The sequence below is a fragment of the Marmota marmota genome, unplaced genomic scaffold, assembly GCF_001458135.2.
Source record: "Marmota marmota marmota unplaced genomic scaffold, marMar, whole genome shotgun sequence".
In the NCBI taxonomy this organism is placed as follows: Eukaryota; Metazoa; Chordata; class Mammalia; order Rodentia; family Sciuridae; genus Marmota; species Marmota marmota.
The window spans coordinates 14,393,169-14,414,227 of NW_025999998.1; the positions used below are offsets into that span (position 1 = coordinate 14,393,169).

The window sequence follows — 21,059 nt, forward strand, 5'->3', positions numbered from 1 at the left end:
GGAGAGAGCGCGAAGTCCAGATGCAGACAGCTTCGCGATCTGGCCGACTGACGCTCGCTCTTCGCCCGGCGCTCGGGCAGTGAGGGAAAGGGGGGAGGGGGGCGGGACCTGTGCGTCAGCGAAAACCCCGTCGGCAGCGACGGGCAGCGCGATTACGTCACGGGCCCGAGGCCCCGCCCCCGGCCTTTGGTCACGGGCTCCGGGGGCGGAACGGAGCCTGGCTGCGCGTCTTCCTCGCCTAGCCGAGTCACTAGCCAGGCGGCCGACCTCTGGGTGGAGCTGGAAAGAGCTAGCGCAGTGGAGGATGTGTTTCTATTTTTAACTTGATTGTCCGCCTTCAGCCTCCCTCCTTCCGATTTTCTCACTCGAGCCTGCTTTTCAACGAGTTCTCATTGTTTCAAGCCCTGGGCAGACGTCCTCCCCACCCCCGCTCTCTACCCAAATATTAGATTTCGCCTCCAGGAAAGGACCCTTGGCTTTTGGGTCTTCTGTTTACGAAACCTCCCACTCCATTCCCCGCCCCCGCGTCTTTTCAGTTCCAAGGTCCAACCTGAGCCTTGCCCTGACGCCTCCCGGAAGGCGCGGGCTAGGCGGTGCTCACTGGCTTGCTAGCTCGCCCAAGGTCACGGGTGGTTGTGCAGAGTCAGGAAACGCTGGGCGGACTGGCTGCCAGTCTTCGGCCTGGCGTCGCTGTTCTGAACAAACTGTTTTGGCCAGCCTGTAAAATCCCTGGAAATGGACTACTCCAGCAAAGGGTTATGAACTGGGAAAGCACCAAATGTTCTGCTGAAGAAATGTGGTGAAGGGACAAACAAACTAGACCTGAGACCGAGATTTGCAAGAGGTGAAGCAGAGCTTTCGTGCAGGAGCAAGTTCAAGAGGGGAGGGATTAGGCAGGCGATTAGAAAAGAGGCAAGGGGCCGACTTCTGTGAAAGAGCTCCAAACACTGAACCTTTTCAAAGCACTAACAAAAACACATTCAACTGATCTATCCAGTTGTTCGAATTGACTTGGTTCAACTCGAGCGCTACCAAGACAGAAAGGACTGCTGAAATTTTCTGGTAAACAATCATCTAACAAACACGTAGAAATAACGTTTAGGACTGTTAAGAGTCAGCATTAGAGTGGAGGGACAGACCCTTTCTGTGTTTCCCATTGGCTGATCAGGAAAAAAAAAATCACTTGAGGATTGTTTAAAGATTCTTAGGTTTCTCCCCCTTGTATGGTTTTGGTTGTTCTGGGGTAAAACTCAGAAACCTGTATGTTTAAGTTGTGCTTCGGGTGATGCTCACTTGCAATACTGTACGTTTGGGGACAGCTGCCTTGCTACCCTGTGCCCACATTGCCAAATCAAACTGCGCTCAGCCACAGTAACCAGAATACCAGATCCATTGCCATACTTTTTTTAAAAAAAAAAAAAAAAAAAAAAAAAAAATCTCAGTTTTGTTCCTAGGATCAATTAATATATTAAGAGATTTAAGTGGTTTGGTTCACTTGGTCCCAGGACCATTGTGATTTATTACTTTAATTAATAAATTAATAAAAACCGTAACTATCATTTACAGGCCATTTTCAGTGCCAAATATTTTCCATTTGGGGTTTCATTAATTCATCACAGTAATTTTCTCTATGAGCTCTATGAGACTGTTTCAGCCAAACCTGTTGCTAGTATTAAACATGGTAAGATTCCTTCTAGCAACTCTTTTCTAGTGGTTCTCAAAAATGTGGTCTCAAGACCAGCACCATCATTATTACCTGGAAACTTGTTAGAAATACAAAATTGGGAGCTGGAGTTGTAGCCCAGTGTTAGATTGCTAGCATGAGGCCTTGGGTTCAATCTTCAGTGTGCACCCTCTCCTTTAAAAAAAAATAAATAAATAAAAAAAAAAACCCACTAATTGTCAGCCCACCACATCAAATCAACAGGATCAACAAACTCTGGGTATAGTGCAACCATGTGCCTTTTATTTATCAAGTCTTCCAGGTGATTCTGGTACATGCTCAAATTTGAAAACTATTGATTTACTCCTACCATGTCCTCAGGTGACCCCACTTTCTTTCAGATGGCTCACACCATGTGAAGGAGAAAATTAAGAAAATTTATTTATGTATTACTAATGTAACAGATGAAGGGATGGGCTTCCAAGAAAGTTTCTGTTTTGCTTTGTTTTTGTTTTTTGATGTTTTAAATTTTCACCTGGACTCTAATAACTAACTGAATTATACAACAAAATATATAATAGAATGTTTCTAATAAAACATGCAAAAAGGACTTTATCCTATAGACATTAGAGAAGGTCAACTTTGACTTGAAATCCACCTCTGTAAAAAAGATAATAGGGAAAGCTGAGTGTGTTTGAAATGTGATATTACCGATTAATTCTTCAAAAATAGCTTTTATAGAATTTCATAACATTAGAAGCCAGGTATGGTGCACATGCCTGTAATACCAGCAGAAGCAGGAGGATTGCAAATTTGAGGCAAGATCCTGTGACAAAATAAAAAAATAATTTTAAAAAATGGACTGGGGTTGTAGATCAGTGGTAAAGCACCCATGGATTTAATTCCTCAGTACCCCCCCCCCCAAAAAAAAGTTTCATTACATTTGTCATATCAAATGACTGGCACTGATCCATTTCCTAAGTGTTTCTTGAGAACAATGCTAACTCCTAATAATTATTTTTCATTTTTTTCCATAAGATGTTTTGCACATTCACTGTAGTTCATTGGTTCAGGAACCCACTGAACCAATGAATACATTGGTAGATAAAAGTAATTATTACCCTGTTTTCATGGATCTTAGTATGTGAGGGGAGAAAGGTAATATCATACAAATATATAACTGTGAACTGGTAAATATTTTGAAAGAAAAGTACTGAATTCTATGGGAGCATTTAACCAATCATAATGGATCCTAAAATCTCACTCAAATCTAAGTCGGAACCATTCCCATCCCCAATAGAACCTGGCTTATTTCCTTAAAGTAACCTACCTGTTGTAAAATAGTATCTTATGAGAAAAGTGCTACTGTTTGTATTCTGCTTAACTCAGGTAAAGTCACTGTAGTTTCAGTTACATTTTTCTTTGTAAAATAGGGATGGTCAGAGAGGAGATTGGTTGGAGATTAATATATGTAATTAAAATTTCTTAATAGAAACTGACATGTGTATAATAATAATCTATACAGCATTAAACTGACATCATAACGCATATAGCATTATACATTATTTGTCTACTGTAAGTATAACAGACCTGGATTTCTCTTATTCTGACATATAGCTTCCCATCATGGAGACAAGAATTGCTTCTATGGCATTATTATAATACCCTGTCATGAATTCATTCTCTCTGCTTAAGTAGAATTTTGTGGAAAACAGCCTTTTCTGGGTTTTAAAAACTTTTGATATTTTTATAATGCCCTTCTTCCCTTTCCTTTCCAATACTTTCACAGATTTCCAAGATCAAGGTAATCAGACTCAATTTTTAAAAATTGTTTTCAAAAGGCTTAGCCAGGGGCCGGGGATATAGCTCAGTTGGTAGAGTGCTTGCCTTGCATGTACAAGGCCCTGGGTTCAATCCTCAGCACCAAAAAAATTATTAATTAAAAATACTGTATGATTTGGCAGTCACACTCCATGGTGTTTGCCCAAAGGAGATGAAAATATGTCAACATGAAAAAAACTGAACACGTTTACAAGAACTTTATTCACAGTTGCCAAAACTTAGAAGCAAGTATGATNAAAAAAAAAAAAAAAAAAAAAAAAAAAAAGGTTAGCTAGAAGGATTATGGTATTATTTTTAGAGCAAACCAAATTAAAATTATAACAGATTTAATTATAATGTTTTCCTTTTTAACAACAAATGATGAAATAATAGTTAAAATATCAGTATATGCAATAATGAATTGTATTTGGACCTAGCTTGACAAGTACAACTACTTGTCTCAACCACCCTGGGAAATTAATAAAAGAAGTAACAGTTATTATATAGAACTTTTAATAATTTAAACACCACACTTATTTCAACAGAAAATAACTTGATGAAAGAGTCTTCAAATAAGTAGCAGGAAGATCTTAATGAGATTAGAGAAGACTTTCTGACACAATTCAGATAAATTTTCAGTTGGACGCTTATAATAAACTCAATTATAAAATAAAATATATATGAGAATGTTCCTAATAAACATGCAAAAAGGCTTTATCCTGCAGTCATTAGAGAACTCATCTTTGACCTGAAACCAACCTATGCAAAAAAGAAAATATGGAAAATTAGCCATAAATAATTTTACACCAGATACACATATAATCTAGCTATAAATGAATTTTAAGACTGTTAAAAAGAAGAAAAGTCCCTAATATTTGTGTAAATAAAGAATCTAAAGCAAAGAAAATTGATGATTTGATATGATTATGTATGTGGAATTTGCTATAGATATCACTGTTTAAGAAACAAGGTACTTTGGAGCTGGAACTGTGGTACACACCTATAATCCCAGCAACTCAGAAGGCTATAAGGCAGGAGGATCACAAGTTTGAGGTCAGTCTCAGTAACCTAAGGAAATCCTATCTCAAAATTAAAAATACAAAGTGCTGGGGAAACAGCTGGGTAAAGCCAGTGGTAAAACACCCTTTGGTTCAATCCTTAGTATGAGAACAAAGAGAAAAAAGAGGAAGAAAGAAAGAAACAAGGTACTTTGGTCTCAAGACCTCTAAGAAATCTTTGTGACTGAACAAACTATATGTGGGATATTATGCATGTATTTGGAATCTTAGTAGTTAAATCCAGGATTTCCTCAGAAACATCACCTTGAAACAAATAATCTGGAATTGTGGATGATGGGCTAGATCAGGAAGATAGTAAGGAACCAGGTCAGTTATCCAGCTACAGCCCAGCAACTGGGATGATACACAACTTGGGTGGTGAGCCTTTGGTTTCAAAGCCTTAGATATTAGCAACAGAAAAGGATCAAAGAAAATGGACTGATACCATTAGAAAGGACAGGATTCAGGTAGAGGACTGGCAAGAAAGAAGTGAACAGAGTTGGCCCATATGTTGGAGGAATGCAAATTCTAGGCAGAGAGCAAAGACAAGTGCCTTCAGTCTATGTAATGTTTTTCCAATTACAATGTGTTAAGTTGATACATATTCTCAAGAGCCCATTGAGATAAATATTATCATTTTTTCTTTTGCAGAGGAGTTAACTGACTAGAGCTTAGGGTGAACTTGTGTATGTTGTCTATTGTTTTAGAGCTAGTAATACTATGGCTTCTGTCCCTCAGTTTAGTGTTCTGAGTGTCTCCAGGAACATTTAACCCATTTATTTCAAAACTAGATTTCTCACTGTAATGTTAACACCCTTGTCTTATAGATGACCTCTAGTACTACAATTTATCCTTAATAGAAGCTCCATAACAGATAACTCCAAGTCACTTTTGCTGATTTCCACTTCTCTATCCAATTTCTAAATGCTGCATTCCTTAGGCTACCTCTCAAACACATTCTCTTAAAGCAGTTATACCCATTTCTGTATAGTTAAATGCTGTCTGTACTTTTATTTGGCTTACAAATGCTTGATTTATGGATTTTTTAATTTAAAAAGATCTATCCATTTATAAGTTTTATTTGTAAACATATTCTAACCCAGTGTTATGGTTTGGATGTGAGGTGTCTCGCAAAAGCTCATGTGTGGGACAATGCAAGAAGGTTTAGAGAAGAAATGATTGGGTTGTAAGAGCCTTAACCCAATCAGTGAATTAATCACCTGATGGGGTTAATTGAGTGGTAACTGAAAGCCCGTGGGGTGTGGCTGGTGAAGGCAGGGCATTGGGGCATGGCTTTGGGGTATGTATTTGTATCTGGGAAGTGAAGATCTCTCTCTCTCTCTCTCTCTCTCTCTCTCTCTCTCTCTCTGCTGCCTGATCAATCATCTTGTAAACTTCTCTCTGCCACACTCTTCCACCATTATGTTCTGCCTCTCCTTGAGCCTTGAAAAATGGAGCTTGCTGTGTATGGACTGAGACCTCTGAAACCATGAGCCCTCACATAAACTTTTCCTTTTCTACAATTGTGTGGGTCAGGTCTTTTAGTCACAGTGGCGAAAAAGCTTACTGAAACACCCAGAAATTTTTTTGTTGTTGTTGTTTCTGTGCTAACTGAATTTATCCTATCATTGGAAGAGAATTCATGGCTAGTTTCTACTCTTGAGTAGTGAATAAATAAGAAGACCTAGAAGTAAAGATGAGTTTATCTTTATTCCTTGTGAATCAGTGACTCTGGAGTAGCCAAAATAAAGTCAGAGCCTTAGAATTCCAGAGTAGGTGGTTCAGTTATTAATATATGTGTGATTTGCATTCCTTTTACTGAAACTTACAACATCATGACAGCTCTTAATGTAAAATGTGCAAACACACAAAGAAAACTTTCTTTTATCTGCAAAATTAAAAGTACTAAATTGAAGCAGGATGAGGAAGTAAAAATGTTAGCCTCGCCAAAGAAGATGTACAGATAACAATAAGCATCATGTCATCAGGGAAATGGAAATTAAAACAATGAAATGCCACTACACATTAGACCAAATACTGGAAAGGATATGGAACAACAGGAATTTTTATTAACTGCTGATAGGAATGCAAAATGGGATGGGCCTGGTGGTGCATGCCTATAATCCCAGTGACTCAGGAGGTTGAGGCAGGATGACCACAAGTTCAAAGCCAGCCTCAGCAACTTAGAAAGACCCTGTCTCAAAAAATAAAAAACGAACACCTAGAGGGACATGTCCACTAAGCTTCTTGTGACTGGATGACTTTGTTCTTTTCTTGTGTTTTTTTTTTCTCCTGCAATGTACAATTTACTTTTAAAAAATAAAAATTATTTTAAAAACTACTACTAATAATAATAATAATAAACAGGCTGGGGATGTGGCTTGGTGGGTAAGTGTCCCTGGGTTCAATACCCAGTACCAAAAAATTATTAATTAAAAATACTGTATGATTTGGCAGTCACACTCCATGGTGTTTGCCCAAAGGAGATGAAAATATGTCAACATGAAAAAAACTGAACACGTTTACAAGAACTTTATTCACAGTTGCCAAAACTTAGAAGCAAGTATGATAGCCTTCAGCAGGTAAATGAAGAAATAAAGTCTATTAGTATGTTATAGCTCCATGGTTGAGCTCTTGTCTAGCATGTGCAAAACCTAGGTTCAATCCCTTAATCTTGGCTCTCCAAGATTAAGAATCTGCATCTGATAATGGCCTTCTTGTTGACAAGTCCTGAGGTGGTACAGGGTATCACATGCTGTTGTGTGTGTGTGTGTGTGTGTACTCCGTCCTTTGTTTTTTCTTATAAAGGTACCTGTATTCAGTCATGGGGGTTCTACCATGATGAACTTATCTGATCCTATTGATTTCCTAAAGAGTCCACCTTTAAACATTGTAGTTGGGTTGAGTTTCCACGCTCTTAAACCCTCACAAGAAGGTATTAAATATAGAAACACATTTCTTTTTCCACCTCTGAGGCATTCTACCACTGAACTATATCCCCATCCTTTTTTTTTTTTTTTTATTTTGAGACAGCATCTTGTTAAGGTGTCCAGGTTGGCCTTGAAACTTGTGATCCTCTTGCCTCAGTCTCCTGAGTAGCTGGGATTACAGGTGTATGCTGCCATGCCCAGTTTAATATATGAACTCTGTTTATTTGGTGTGGTATTGGTGATTGAACCCAGGTTTACTTTACCACTGAGCTATATCCCCAGTCCTTTTTTATTTTTTATTTTTGAGACAGGATCTTGCTAAGTTGCTGAGGGTCTTGCTAAATTGCTTAGGCTGGCCTTGAATTTGTTATCCTTCCTCCCAAGTTGCTGGGATTACAGGGGTGTGGCACCACATATGACAATATATGAACTCATGAGGGACACATTAAAACCATACCATAGCACTGTGTAGTACATTAAGACAATGGAAATCAGCGCTAAAAGAAAACGAGCTATCAAGCAAGGAGAAGATATGGAGGAAACTTAAATACATATTATTGAGTGAAAAAGCCAGTCAGAACAGGCTACATATTGTTAATTCCAACTAGATGATATCCTGGAAAGGCTATGGAAACAGTGAAATGATCAAGTGATTGCCAGGGCTTTGGGGAGAGGGGATGAAAGATAAATAGGCCAACTACAGAGGAGTTTTATGATACAGAAACGGTTTTCTTTGATACTATAATAGTGGATACAGGTTATTATCAATTTTTCTATAACCCATAGAATATACAACATCAAGAGTGATTCTGCTGGGCAATGACACACTGTAATTCCAGCAACTCGGGAGGCTGAACCAGGAGGATTACAAATTCAAAGCCAGCCTCTGCAACTTAAGCGAGGCTCTGAGCAATTTAGAGAGACCCGTCTCAAAATAAAAAAGATAAACAGGGCTGGTGGTGTGCTTCAGTAGTTAAGCACCCCTAGGTTCAATCTCCAGTACCAAAAATAAAAAATAAAAAAGTGATCTTAATGTCAACCAAAAACTACAGACTTCGGTTTGTAATGGTGGGTCAATGTAGGTTCATCAGTTGTAATATACCACTCCTGTGGGGCATGCTCATAATGGAAAACATGTATATGTGGCAGCAGGGCATACACGGGACATCTGTGTACCCTACTCTGTGTTTTACTTGAAACTGCAACTGCTCTAAAAAGTGCATTAAAAAATAAAACAAAACCCTGGATCTTCCGTATTCAGACACGTCCTAATTGAAAGTCATCTCACCAAGTGTATATATAAAAGGCCTGTCTGTTAACTTCTTGTATGATGTAAAATTGGAAAGGAGTTAGAGATTGTTAGGTCTTATCACTATCTCTAAAATATATTTAAGGCAGGGCTGGGGCTGTAGCTCAGAGGCAGAGTGCTAGCATGCATGAGGCCCTGGGTTTTAGCCCCAGCATGGGGGTAGGAGATGAAATGTATCTAAGGCAAACCCTCAATTATTAGGATTGTCTGATGCTTTTGTTGCTGGAGGGAATGCTGCACGGAGTTTCCCAATTATATAGCAGAAAGTGGTATCGGAGACCTCAAAGCAATTGAAAAGGGAACCTTTTGGAAGAAAGAGTAGGAGTAGAGTTCAATGAATGTCACAGAAGATTATAGAATGCTGTAGTTTAAATCTGGAATGTCCCCCAAAGGCCTATGTGTTAAATAAAGGCTTGGTCCCCACTCTGTGATACTTTTGGGAGGTGGTAAAAGCTTTAAGAGGTGAGAAAGTGGAAGAAATTTCTAGTGGAAGAAATTTAAGTTATTGCAGGTGTGCCCTCGCAGAAATTATTAAAACCTGGGACTCTTCCCATGCCCAGCTGCCACCTCTCATTCTCAGGATGTTTTGCTGTGCCAAAACAGACCCAAAAGCAATGGAGCCAAGGAATGACTGGAAACTCTGAAGCTGTGAGTCAAAATAAACCTTTACTTTGTAATGAGTTCATTATCTCAGGTGTTTTGCATTAGTGACAGAAAGCTGACTAACAAATATTTGAGAAGAATATTGTCTCAGTGTAAGAGTATAATCTCAGACTGCAAGTGTTGATTACAGGGTGCTCAACAAGGGCACAGAGGAACTTCAGAATAACATCAGCAGTCATTATTGTCATGGCCTTTGGAAGAGATTTGTCATTTGAGGAAATGACTTTCCTGAAATTCAGTGTTCTCTTGAACACTTTATCAGATATAGAAAATTGTTCCAAATTACTCACCTCCAGCTTTTATAAGAAGAGGGGGAGACTCCTTTACTGGTTGCTTCCTGTAAGACCTGAAAACCACCTGCAACAGAGGATAGTTAGGAGAGAGTACCAACCTCCATGTGTACTTGTAGCTTCTCCTCTATCCCTGTTCTTTCCTTTCATTTTTTAAAATTTATATATGATAGCAGAATGTATTAAAATTCTTATTACACATATAGAGCACAGTTTTTCATATCTCTGGTTGTATACATAGTATATTCACACCAATTCGTGTCTTTATACCTGGATAGTATACGGATAATAATGATCATCACATTCCACCATCATTAATTACCCCACGCTCCCTCCCTTCCCCTCCCACCCCTCTGCCCTATCTAGAGTTCATCTATTCCTCCCATGCTCCCTTTCCCTATCCCACTATGAATCAGCCTCCTTATATCAAAGAAAACATTTGGCATTTGGCTTTTTGGGATTGGCTAACTTCACTTAGAATTATCTTCTCTAACTCCATCCCTTTTCCTGCAAATGCCATGATTTTATTCTCTTTTATTGCTGAGTAATATTTCATTGTGTATACATGCTACTTTTTTTAATCCATTCATCTATTGAAGGGCAAATAGGTTGGTTCCACAGTTTAGCTATTGTGAATTGTGCTGCTATAAACATTGATGTGGCTGTGTCACTGTAGTTGTAGATGTGCTGTTTTTAAGTCCTTTGGGTATGACTGAGGAGAGGGACAGCTGGGTCAAATGGTGGTTTCATTTCCAATTTTCCAAGAAATCTTTATACTGCTTTCCATATTGGCTGCACCAATTTGCAGTCCCACCAGCAGTGTATGAGTGTACCTTTCCCCCCACATCCTCGCAAACACTTATTGTTGTTTTTATGCATAATAGTTACCATGCTGATTGGAGTGAGATGATATCTTAGAGTAGTTTTGATTGGCATTTCTCTAATTGGTAGAGATGTTGAACATTTTTTCATGTATTTGTTGATTGACTGTACATCATCTTCTGAGAAGTGTCTGTTCAGGTCCTTGGCCCATTTATTGATTGAGTTATTTGGGTTTTTTTGGTGTTTAGCTTTTTGAGTTCTTTATATAGTCTAAAGATTAATGCTCCATCTGATGTGTGAGGGGTAAAGATTTGCTACCAAGATGTAGGCTCTCTGTTCACCTTATAGATTGTTTCTTTTGCTGAGAAGAAACTTCTTAATTTGAGTCCATCCCATTTATTGATTCTTGATTTTAATTCTTGTGCCACAGGAGTCTTATTAAGGAAGTTGGGGCATAATCCCACATGATGGAGATTAGGGTCTACTTTTTCTTCTATTAGACGCAGAGTCTCTGGTTGTATTTCTAAGTCTGTTTTTGTGCCAATACCATGCTGTTTTTGTTACTATTGCTCTGTAGTATAGTTTAAGTTCTGGTATAGTGATGCCACCTGCTTCACCCTTCCTGCTAAGGATTGCCTTAGCTATTCTGGGTTTCTCATTTTTCCAGATGAATATCATGATTGTTTTTTCTATTTCTATGAGGAATGCCATTGGGATTTTGATCAGAATTGCATTAAATCTGTATAGTGCTTTTGGTAGTATGGTCATTTTGATAATATTAATGCTGCCTATTCAAGAGCAAGGTAGACCTTTCCATCTTCTAAGGCATTCTTTGACTTCTTTATTTAGGGTTCTGTAATTTTCATTATATAGATCTTCTACCTCTTTTATTAAGTTGCTTCCCAAGTATTTTATTTTATTTTTTTGAGGCTATTGAGAATGGGGTAGTTTTCCTCATTTCCTTTTCAGAAGATTTGTCACTGATATACAGAAATGCCTTTGATTTATGGGTATTGATTTTATATTCTGCTACTTTGCTGAATTCATTTACTAGTTCTAGAAGTTTTCTGGTGGAGCTTTTATGGTCTTCCAGTATAGAATCATATCATCAGCAAATAGTGCCAATTTGAGTTCTTTGATTATGTTTATCCCTTTAATTTCCTTCATCTGTCTAATTGCTCTTGCCATTGTTTCAAGAACTATGTTAAATAGAAGTGGTGAAAGATGGCATCCCTGTCTTGTTCCAGTTTTTAGAGGGAATGCCTTCAATTTTTCTCCATTTAGAATAATGTTGGCCTGGGGCTTAGCGTAGATAGCCTTTATGATGTTGAGATATGTTCCTGTTATCCACAGTTTTTTTATCGTAAAGGGGTGCTGTATTTTGTCAAATTTTTTTTCTGTGTCTATTGAGATGATCATATGATTCTTATCTTTAAGTCTATTGATGTAATGAATTACATTTATTGATTTCTGTATATTGAACCAACCTTGCATCCCTGGGATGAATCCCACTTGATCATGGTGCACAATCTTTTTGATATGTTTTTGTATTCGATTTGCCAGAATTTTAGCATCTGTGTTCATTAGCAATACTGGTCTGAAATTTCTTTTTTTGATGTTTCTTTGCCTGATTTTGGAATCAGAGTGATACTGGCCTCATAGAATGAGTTTGAAAGTGCTGCCTGTTTTTTCTATTTCCTGAAATAAATTGGAGAGTATTGGTAGTAGTTCTTCTTTAAAGGTCTTGTAGAACTCGGCTGTGTATCCATCCGGTCCTGGTGTTTTCTTGGTTGTTAGACATTTGATGGCATCTGCTATTTTGTCACTTGAAATTGATCTGTTTAAATTTTGTATATCATCCTGATTCAATTGGGGCAAATTATATGACTCTAGGAATTTGTCGATGCCTTTGATATTTTCTATTTTATTGGAGTACAAGTTTTCAAAATAATTCCTAGTTATCGTCTGTATTTCTGTAGTGTCTGTTGTGATATTTCCTTTTTTATCACATATGTTAGTGATATGAGTTTTCTCTCTCCTTCTCTTGGTTAGCATGGTTAACGGTCTGTCAATTTTATTTATTTTTTCAAAGAACCAACTTTTTGTTCTGTCAATTTTTTTCAATTATTTCTTTTGTTTCAATTTCATTGATTTCAGCTCTGATTTTAATTATTTCCTGTCTTCTGCTGCTTTTGGTGTTGATTCATTCTTCTTTTTCTAGGGCTTTGAGATGTAGTGTTAAGTCATTTATTTGTTGACTTTTTCTTCTTTTAAGGAATGAACTCCATGCAATGAACTTTCCTCTTAGAACTGCCTTCATAGTGTCCCAGAGATTTTGATATGTTGTATCTGTGTTCTCATTCACCTCTAAAAACTTGTTAATCTCTTCCTTGATGTCTTCTGTAACCCATTGTTCATTCAGTAGCATATTATTTAGTCTCCAGGTGTTGGAGTAGATTTTATTTCTAATTTTATCATTGATTTCTAGTTTCATTCTATTATGATCTGATAGAATGCAGGTTAGTATCTCTAATTTTTTATATTTGCTAAGAGTTGCTTTGTGGCATTGTAGATGGTCTATTTTAGAGAAGGATCCATGTGCTGCTGAGAATAAAGTATATTCTCTTGCTGAAGGTTGGAATATTCTATATATGTTAGTTAAGTCTAAGTTATTGATTGTATTATTGAGTTGTATAGTTTCTTTGTTCAGCTTTTGTTTGGAAGATCTATCTAGTGATGAAAGAGGTGTGTTAAAGTCACTCAAAATTATTGTGTTGTGGTCTATTTGACTCTTGAACCCGAGAAGAGTTTGTTATTGAGACATGATTTGTATTCTCAGCCATTTTTGTTTATTTTTGGTATTTAATGTGACTTGTTTTCTCCTCTGATTTGATTTTCCTTTAATGTAATCCCTCCCTCTGCTGATTTTCATCATTGTTTTTCATTTCCTTTTCTTGGAATATTTTGCTGAAGTTGTTCTGCAGTGCAGGCTTTCTAGTTGTAAATTCTTTTAACTTTTGTTTATCATGGAAAGTTTTTATTTCATCATAAAAACTAAAACTTAGTTTTGCTGGATATAAGATTCTTGGTTGGTATCCATTTTCTTTCAGAGCTTGGTATATGTTTTTCCATGATCTCCTGGTTTTGAGGGTCTGAGTTGAAAAATCTGCTGAGATATGAATTGGTCTCCCCTTATATGTGATCTGATTCCTCTCTCTTGTGGCTTTTAAGATTCTACCCTTATTCTGTATGCTAGGCATTTTCATTATAATGTGCCTTGATGTAGATCTGTTGTAATTTTGTACATTTGGTGTAGTGTAAGCCTCTTGTATTTGGTTTTCCAATTCATTCTTCATGCTTGGGAAATTTTCTGATATTATCTCATTGCAGAGATTGTGCATTCCTTTGGTTTGAAACTCTGTGCCTTCCTCTATCCCAATAACTCTTAGATTTGGTCTTTTGATGCTGTCCCATAGTTCTGGGATGTTCTGTTCATGGTTTCTAACTTTCTTCACTGTGTGATCAACTTTATTTTTCAGATTGTATACTTTGTCTTCATTATTTGACGTTCTTTCTTCCAAGTAATCTAGTCTTTTGATTATGCTTTCTTACTGAATTTTTAAATTTGATTTGTTGTATCCTTCATTTCAAGGATTTCTGACTTTTTTTTTCAGGGTCTCTATCTCTCTCTTGAAGTTATATTTTGCTACCTGTATTTGCTCTCTTATCTCATTGTTGGAGTGATCAATTTTTGCTTGTATTTGCTCATTTAGGACATTCTTTAATTCACAGATCATTTTAATTATGAACCTTCTGAACTCCTTCTCTGACATTTCATCAACTTCACTGTCCATAGGTTTGGTTATTGTAGTGTCCTGGTTTGTTTTGGGCACTTTCCTCCCTTGTTTTTTCATGTTGTCTATGTGTCTTCCTTTCTTGTAGTGTGAATCTGAGAGATTACAGTTTCTACCCTATATTCTTGTAGTACCCATACAGATTGTCTATACCTCTTCTTGATGTTGGGATTCCAGACTCTGCTGGTGTCCCTCAATGGATGCTACTGCATCCTGGATCTGGGACCTGCATAAGTTGGAGTGGGTGGATCTGGGCCACTGGGCTTGACCTCCTGTGGTAGTCTGCTGGTAGGAAGGGGCAGTCCTGCACCAAAGGGTAGGCTCTGGCAGTGTTTGTCCCACTGGGGGAGGGGTGAACCAGGCATAGAGAGATCCTTGATCCCATGTGGGCTGGTGTAGGTGGTTTGGCCTGGATCTTGGCTTTCATGGTAGTCCATTGGTCAGAAGGGACGGTCCTGAACCAGAGGCTAGGCTCTGGCGAGTGTCTGCCCTGCCGGAAAGGGGTGGACTCCAGTTCTTTCCTTTCAAAAGATGTCTCTCACTGGATGCAGTGCAACACACCTGTAATCCCAGTGACTTGGGAGGCTGAGGAAAGAGAATTCCAAGTTCAAGGACCCTCTGAGCAATTTAGTAGTACCTTATCTCAAAATAAACACCCAAAAGGGTTGTGAGTGTAGCTCTGTGGTAGAGAACTTGCCTATCCTGGGAGAGTCAATCCCTAGTACTACAAAAGAAAACACACAAATAAACTTCTTTTCTTCTAGCCTTTTCTGGCTAAGGGGTTAAGAAGCATGAGCAGCCATCAGGAGGAGAGGATTAAAGAAAGGATTCCTACAATGACAGTTAGGTTCAACCAGATGACTTCTAAAGTCCCTGGCAATTATAAGACCACCAAATTTGCTTGAGTACTTATTTAAATGAGTAAATTTCTGGTTCATTTTTTTTAACTTCTTTTATTTTGTAGTCACTAGGCTTTATTGTTAAGGAATAATTTTTTTAAAGAGGATAAAAAGCCTGAAATTCATAAGTTAACTTTTAAAATAAAAATCAATATAATATTACAACTGCACTAAGTTTAAAAACTATATGAGTTACATGTAAATAGTAATGTTTATTTTGTGGTTACTTTGTGTTTTATGTAACCTCATCTGTAATCCTTACAATAATACTTTGAAGTAGTGATGATTATCCTCTTTCCCAGAGGCAGAATGAGACACAAGAGGTAAATCACATATCTAAAATCATATAGTTGGTATCTAAGACTGAAACAAAATCCAAGTCATTCTGTCTTCAAATCTCAGGTTCTTTTTGATGCAAGTGCATTCCTAAAACCAGCAAAGATTACAGAATTTTAGACTAGAAATGAAATTTAGTCCTTTTCAGTCTTCTACCCACTATAGAAGCCCTCCAAACCCTGTCACCTACATTCATATTCTGTGCTAAAACTTTGAGAGGATGTACTTACAAGGCCAATCTATTTCAGCCTTCCTAGAATTGTGATACAAGAATTAATCTAGGCCCGGTGTGTTAGCACATACCTGGAATCCCAGCAGCTTGCGAGGCTGAGTGAGGAAGATTGTGAGTTCACAGCCAACCTCAGCAAAAGCAAGCTGCTAAGCAACTCAGTGAGACCCTGTCTCTAAATAAAATACAAAATATGGTGGGGGATGTGGCTCAGTAGTGGAATGCCCACATACACACACACAAAAAGAATTAATCTGGATTATTACCATTATAATGATGAACTACATAACAATATTTTGGCTAATGGTGGACTTCATATATGATGGTGGTCCTACAAGACTACAATGATACTGAATAATTCCTATCACCTGGTGACATCATAATCTTTATAACATTTTTTAAAATTTATTTTTGTGTGGTGCTGAGGTCCTAACCCAGTGCCTCACATGTGCTAGGCAAGTGCTCTACCACTGAGCCACAACCCCAGCCCCCTTTGTAACATTTTAGCGCCATGCATTACTCACTTATTTGTAGCGATTCTCATGTAAACAAGCCTACTGCTAGCCCCAATAAAGTATAGTACTTATAATTATGTATAGTACATAATACTTGATAATGCAACAAGTGATTATATTAATAGTTTAAGTATATACTATACGATTTATGTGTGTTGGGGGGTACTGTGGATTTTGCCCAAGGCACTCTACCACTGAGCTACATCCCAGTCCTTTTTGTTTTTTATTTTGAAACAGAGTCTCGATAAGTTGCCTAGGCTGGCCTTGAACTTGTGATCCTCCTGCCTAAGTCTCCTGAGTAGCTGTGATTATGGGTATGCACTACAGCACTGACACTATATTCTTTATTTTGTCATTATTTTAGAGTGTACTCCTACTTATTACTGGAGCTGGGAGTATAACTTGGTGGAAGAGGGTATGTTTAGCTTATGCGAGGCTGGGGGCTACATTTCAAATGCAAAAACAAAAATCAGAAAACAAAAAAAAATCCTAAAAATTTACTGAAAACCAGTATTTGGTGTTATATATTGATTGCAGATCTTGAAGCTCTTGATTGAATCATTTTTCTCCTGTGCTTGATTGACTCTTGTTGTTTTGTTCATTATACCCCTAGGAGCAATAGGCTATAGTACATATACCACCTGCCCCCCCAATATAGCCTATGTGTAAAGTAGACTATACCATCCAGGTCTGTGTATGCTCCATAATCTTCACACAGTGACAAGTTACCTAATGATACACTTCTCAGAATGTATCCCTGTCATTAAGCAACACATGACAGAATTTAATTTGCAAAGACCTAAGAAAAATGGAACTTTAGTGTTTCATTTAAATTGGTTAAAAGCAGCTAACTAGACTAATTTTATGTTTTAAAAATTTACTGATAGTCATGTTCAATGGTGAGGCTATTTCTTTGAATTTGTACTTGGGTATAATTTTGTGGACACTTTACCATGGTCAACTCTCATTGTCATTTAGTGAATTGTATATCTCAGTGACAGTAATCTGGATGCTTTGGAACTTACACCAAATTTGTTTTCCCTTTTTTTAGGGTAAAGGAGGAGGAACAAAACAAAAGAAATATTGGATGGAATTGTTTCCTATAACTGTTTTATTATTTTGTTTTAAAATTAAGAAATATTAATAATATATGAATATATTCTATAAAATTTTTAAGCAACAGATGATTTTGACCTTTAAGTAATTCTATGCTCTAAGCCCCTCCCACCCATTTGTCCCCTCTTCCTGGAGATGATCCTTAGGTTCTTATGCGTCTGTTCTTTCCAACTTTGTTCTAGATATAGATATATATGAAGAAAGACATCCTTGTGATTTGTTTTACATCAACAAGAGATGGCTTATGTGTTGTTCTGTGATGGTATACATTGGAGTTCTTCCATATCAATGCATATAAATCTAAAATTATGGGATATGGGTATAACATGATTATTTTATTCTTTTGGTACCAGGAATTGAACCCAGGGGTGCTTATCCACAGAGCCACATCCCCACCCCTTTTTATTTGTTATTTCAGGACAGGGTCTTGCTAAGTTGCTTAGGGTCTTGCTAAATTACTGAGGTTGGCTTTGAACTTGCCATCCTCCTGCCTCAGCCTCCTGAGCCGCTGGGGTTACAGTTGTGTGCCATCATGCCCAGCTCTTTTTTAACTTTTAAGAAGATAATACATACAAGATGTTTGAGATTTACTAGGAGAGAATCCTTGGAATGAAGGAGTCTTGCTTGGCTTCTCTCCTATCTATAAGCTAACAATTGTAATAGCATTTGGTAAAATTTGTTAAATGCTGGTTATGTGTTAGGCTTTGTCATCAGCACTTTACACATAGTAATATTATTTAAATTCCCATAGGAGAATTAGGGAGTAATCTTAATTAATACCCCTACTTTGCTAACATGGACATTGTAAAAGGTTGTCCTGATAATGGAAAGGGTGAGGACCTCTACATGGTGTACCTCAGAGACCTGCACCAGAAGGCCTTAACCCTTGAGCAGTAAGAGGCCTAGAGCAGCTCCATGCAAGTCCACGGTCTATAGCTCCCAATCAAAAACTGTTCCACACTTGAGAGTCTACCTTAGGGTGATTAGTTCTTCTGCTTTGTCCAGGATTTTTCCTACTTTTAGCATGGAAAGTCCTATGTCCCAATCAAATCCTCAGTCTTAAGCAATGCTAAATGTTTGGAAGCTAGATGTTTGGAAGTTAGATGTTTGGAAGCTAGATGTTTGGCCCTAGTCAAATTAGTGTTTGCTTTAAAGAAAGATGGGTGAGAATGTATGTGAAGCAGATGGGTGGCACTCCTGCCCCATGGTCATCAGAGAGTAGAGGCAGGACCTTAATCATGAACTACCAAAGTAAATATCTTTTAGTAAATCCAGTCATATAAAGAGTAAGATCAAGGATGATGAATTTTCTCACCACAGCATCACCCTGTAGGACAGGAATAGATTAAAAGGAGAAAAGACTTACCACCTAAGATGCATTTCTAATATATCAAGGAACTTAAGTGTTCTGAATTGGAACCTGTTTTATTTCAGATCTTAAAATGTCTCTACAAGGCCCATATGCTAAGGGTTTGATTGCCAGCCTGTAGTGCTACTGGGAGGTGGAGGATTCTGTAGGAGGTGGGGTCTAGTGAGAGAAATTTAGGTCATGGGGATATGCCCTTGAAGGGGATATTGGGACCCTGGTCGGCTGGCCAGCCGGTCTGTCTGTCTGTCTCTCCTTCCTAGAGGCCATGAGGTGATCAATTTCTTTTACAAATAAGCTCCCCACCATGATATATTGCCTTGCCACAGTGACAAAAAGCTGACAAACACAGGACCAACTGTAGAAACTCCTTGGCAGTAAAAATTTTATTCTCTTTGTCTTTTAATGTTAAATGATTTGAATGCAATATCCTATCTTTCTCAATAATGGACCTATAAAATACCTTGCTTTTCTTTTTTTATCAACAACAGCCAATACTCCAAGCTACTTCAATATCAATGTTGACAGATTTAGGGCTGTGTATGTATGTGTGTGTGTGTGTACGGGGAGTGGGGTAGGGATGGCAGAGTGGGGGGTCAGATCTGGAGTTATTTCACCAAAGACAGAATATTTAAGATAAAAATTTAAAAGGCAAAGATTGCATATTTTTGAACAGTCTAATAATCTTCATGTATTTAGAGTTGTGAATAGTATAACATATTTTTAAAACTCCATCACAAATTTTAAAGTGGATCAGAAAAGCATAATTTAATCATGTTTCTTAGCAGATGGCAAGTACCAAGAGAGGAAATGATGGGACTAACGCATTCTTACAAAAGAAACACAAGGCCAGGTACAGTGGTGTATGCCTGTAATCCCAGTGGTTTGGGAGGCTGAGGCAGAATGATCGTGAGTTCAAAGTCAGCCTCAGCAACATTGAGGCACTAAGCAACTCAGTGAGACCCTGTCTCCAAATAAAATAAAAAATAGGGCTGGGGATGTGGCTCAGTGGTCGAACGAGTGCCCCTGAGTTCAATCCCTGGTACCAAAAAAAAAAAAAAAAAAAAAAAAAAAAAAAAGACAAAGACATAGGATTATTTGCTGAAATGTAATTATGTTTGCCTTAAAAACTCTCTTATTTGAATCTTGCTCTACCTAATAAATCATGCTAAAACTGGCCTCCTCCTGAAAACACAAATGTAAGAGTAAACCAAATTTAACCCCATCACACAAATTTAACTCTGAAATTATGCTTTGCTGAGCAGTAAGTTGGAGTGAGTGACTTCATGGACCAAAACTGCATTGACAAAAGTCCTATGGAGCTCAGGGCTACAATGTGAAGCCACTGATTTTGCAACAACTTCTTTTCTGATTTAAAACAAAAAGTGATCCTCATGTGCTAGAGAATTTAATTTATTAATGGTACCGTTCTTTATCTGTCATCCATTTCCTTGGAAAAGGCCATACTACGTGACCTGAGCAAAAAGAACATCAGAAACTGGTTTTGGGGATGTGGTAGGAGATGGGGCCTTCAAAACACTTGGGACAGTTTGTCCTCAAGGCAGGGGATACCAGGAAGGCAGATAGCATTTTCCATAAGAAGTGGGGATGTTCTGAACTATTATTAGATAAGTTATAAAATGTTCCAACTCAAAATTTTTGACAGGAGAAATTAGAAATACTCTTTGATCCCAGCTGCTTTCCAAAAGAATGAAATTTCTGATCCCCTTCAATATAGAGTTATTGAGCATTGCCATGGTTTGAATATGTCTGATCTCCCCAAAACTCCTAATGTTGGCCTAAGAGTATAGTTCAGTAGTAGAGCAAGTGCTTAACATGTATAAGGCCCCAGGTTCAATCTCCAACACCAAAAAATAAAATAAAATAAAACAAAGCTCATGTTGAAATTTAATTCCCATTATGAGATATTAAGAGGTAGGACCAGGTGTGACCTTTGAAAGGTAATTAGAGCTCTGTCCCCATCTATAGTTTAATGCATTCATAAAATTACTGAATTGATAGATTAATACATTAATGGGTTAATAGGTTATCTTAAGAGTGGGTCAGCTCTGGAAACCAGTTTCACAGACAATCCCTGTCTCTCACCATGTGATGCCTGTATGAATGTGACCCCTTAATCTTGGATAAGATTGTGAGCCAAAATAAACTTCCTTTCTCTATAACTTAC

At 37.7% G+C, this 21,059-nt stretch overlaps 1 protein-coding gene and 1 long non-coding RNA gene across 2 annotated transcripts in view; both read right to left on the reverse strand.

Annotated features, from left to right (window-relative positions):
* The window catches only part of Zfand5 (zinc finger AN1-type containing 5), a 12,100-nt gene extending 11,867 nt beyond the window's left edge, over positions 1 to 233 (reverse strand). The window contains exon 1 of the mRNA XM_015492929.2: positions 198 to 233. The gene's annotated coding sequence lies outside the window, so the exon portion shown is untranslated. The remainder of the gene's footprint in view (positions 1 to 197) is intronic.
* Positions 1 to 14,378, reverse strand: part of LOC125617905 — a 26,245-nt gene extending 11,867 nt beyond the window's left edge. Inside the window, exon 1 of the long non-coding RNA XR_007349043.1 lies at positions 14,367 to 14,378. This is a non-coding gene — a long non-coding RNA (uncharacterized LOC125617905). The remainder of the gene's footprint in view (positions 1 to 14,366) is intronic.
* Between the last annotated feature and the right edge of the window lie 6,681 nt (positions 14,379 to 21,059).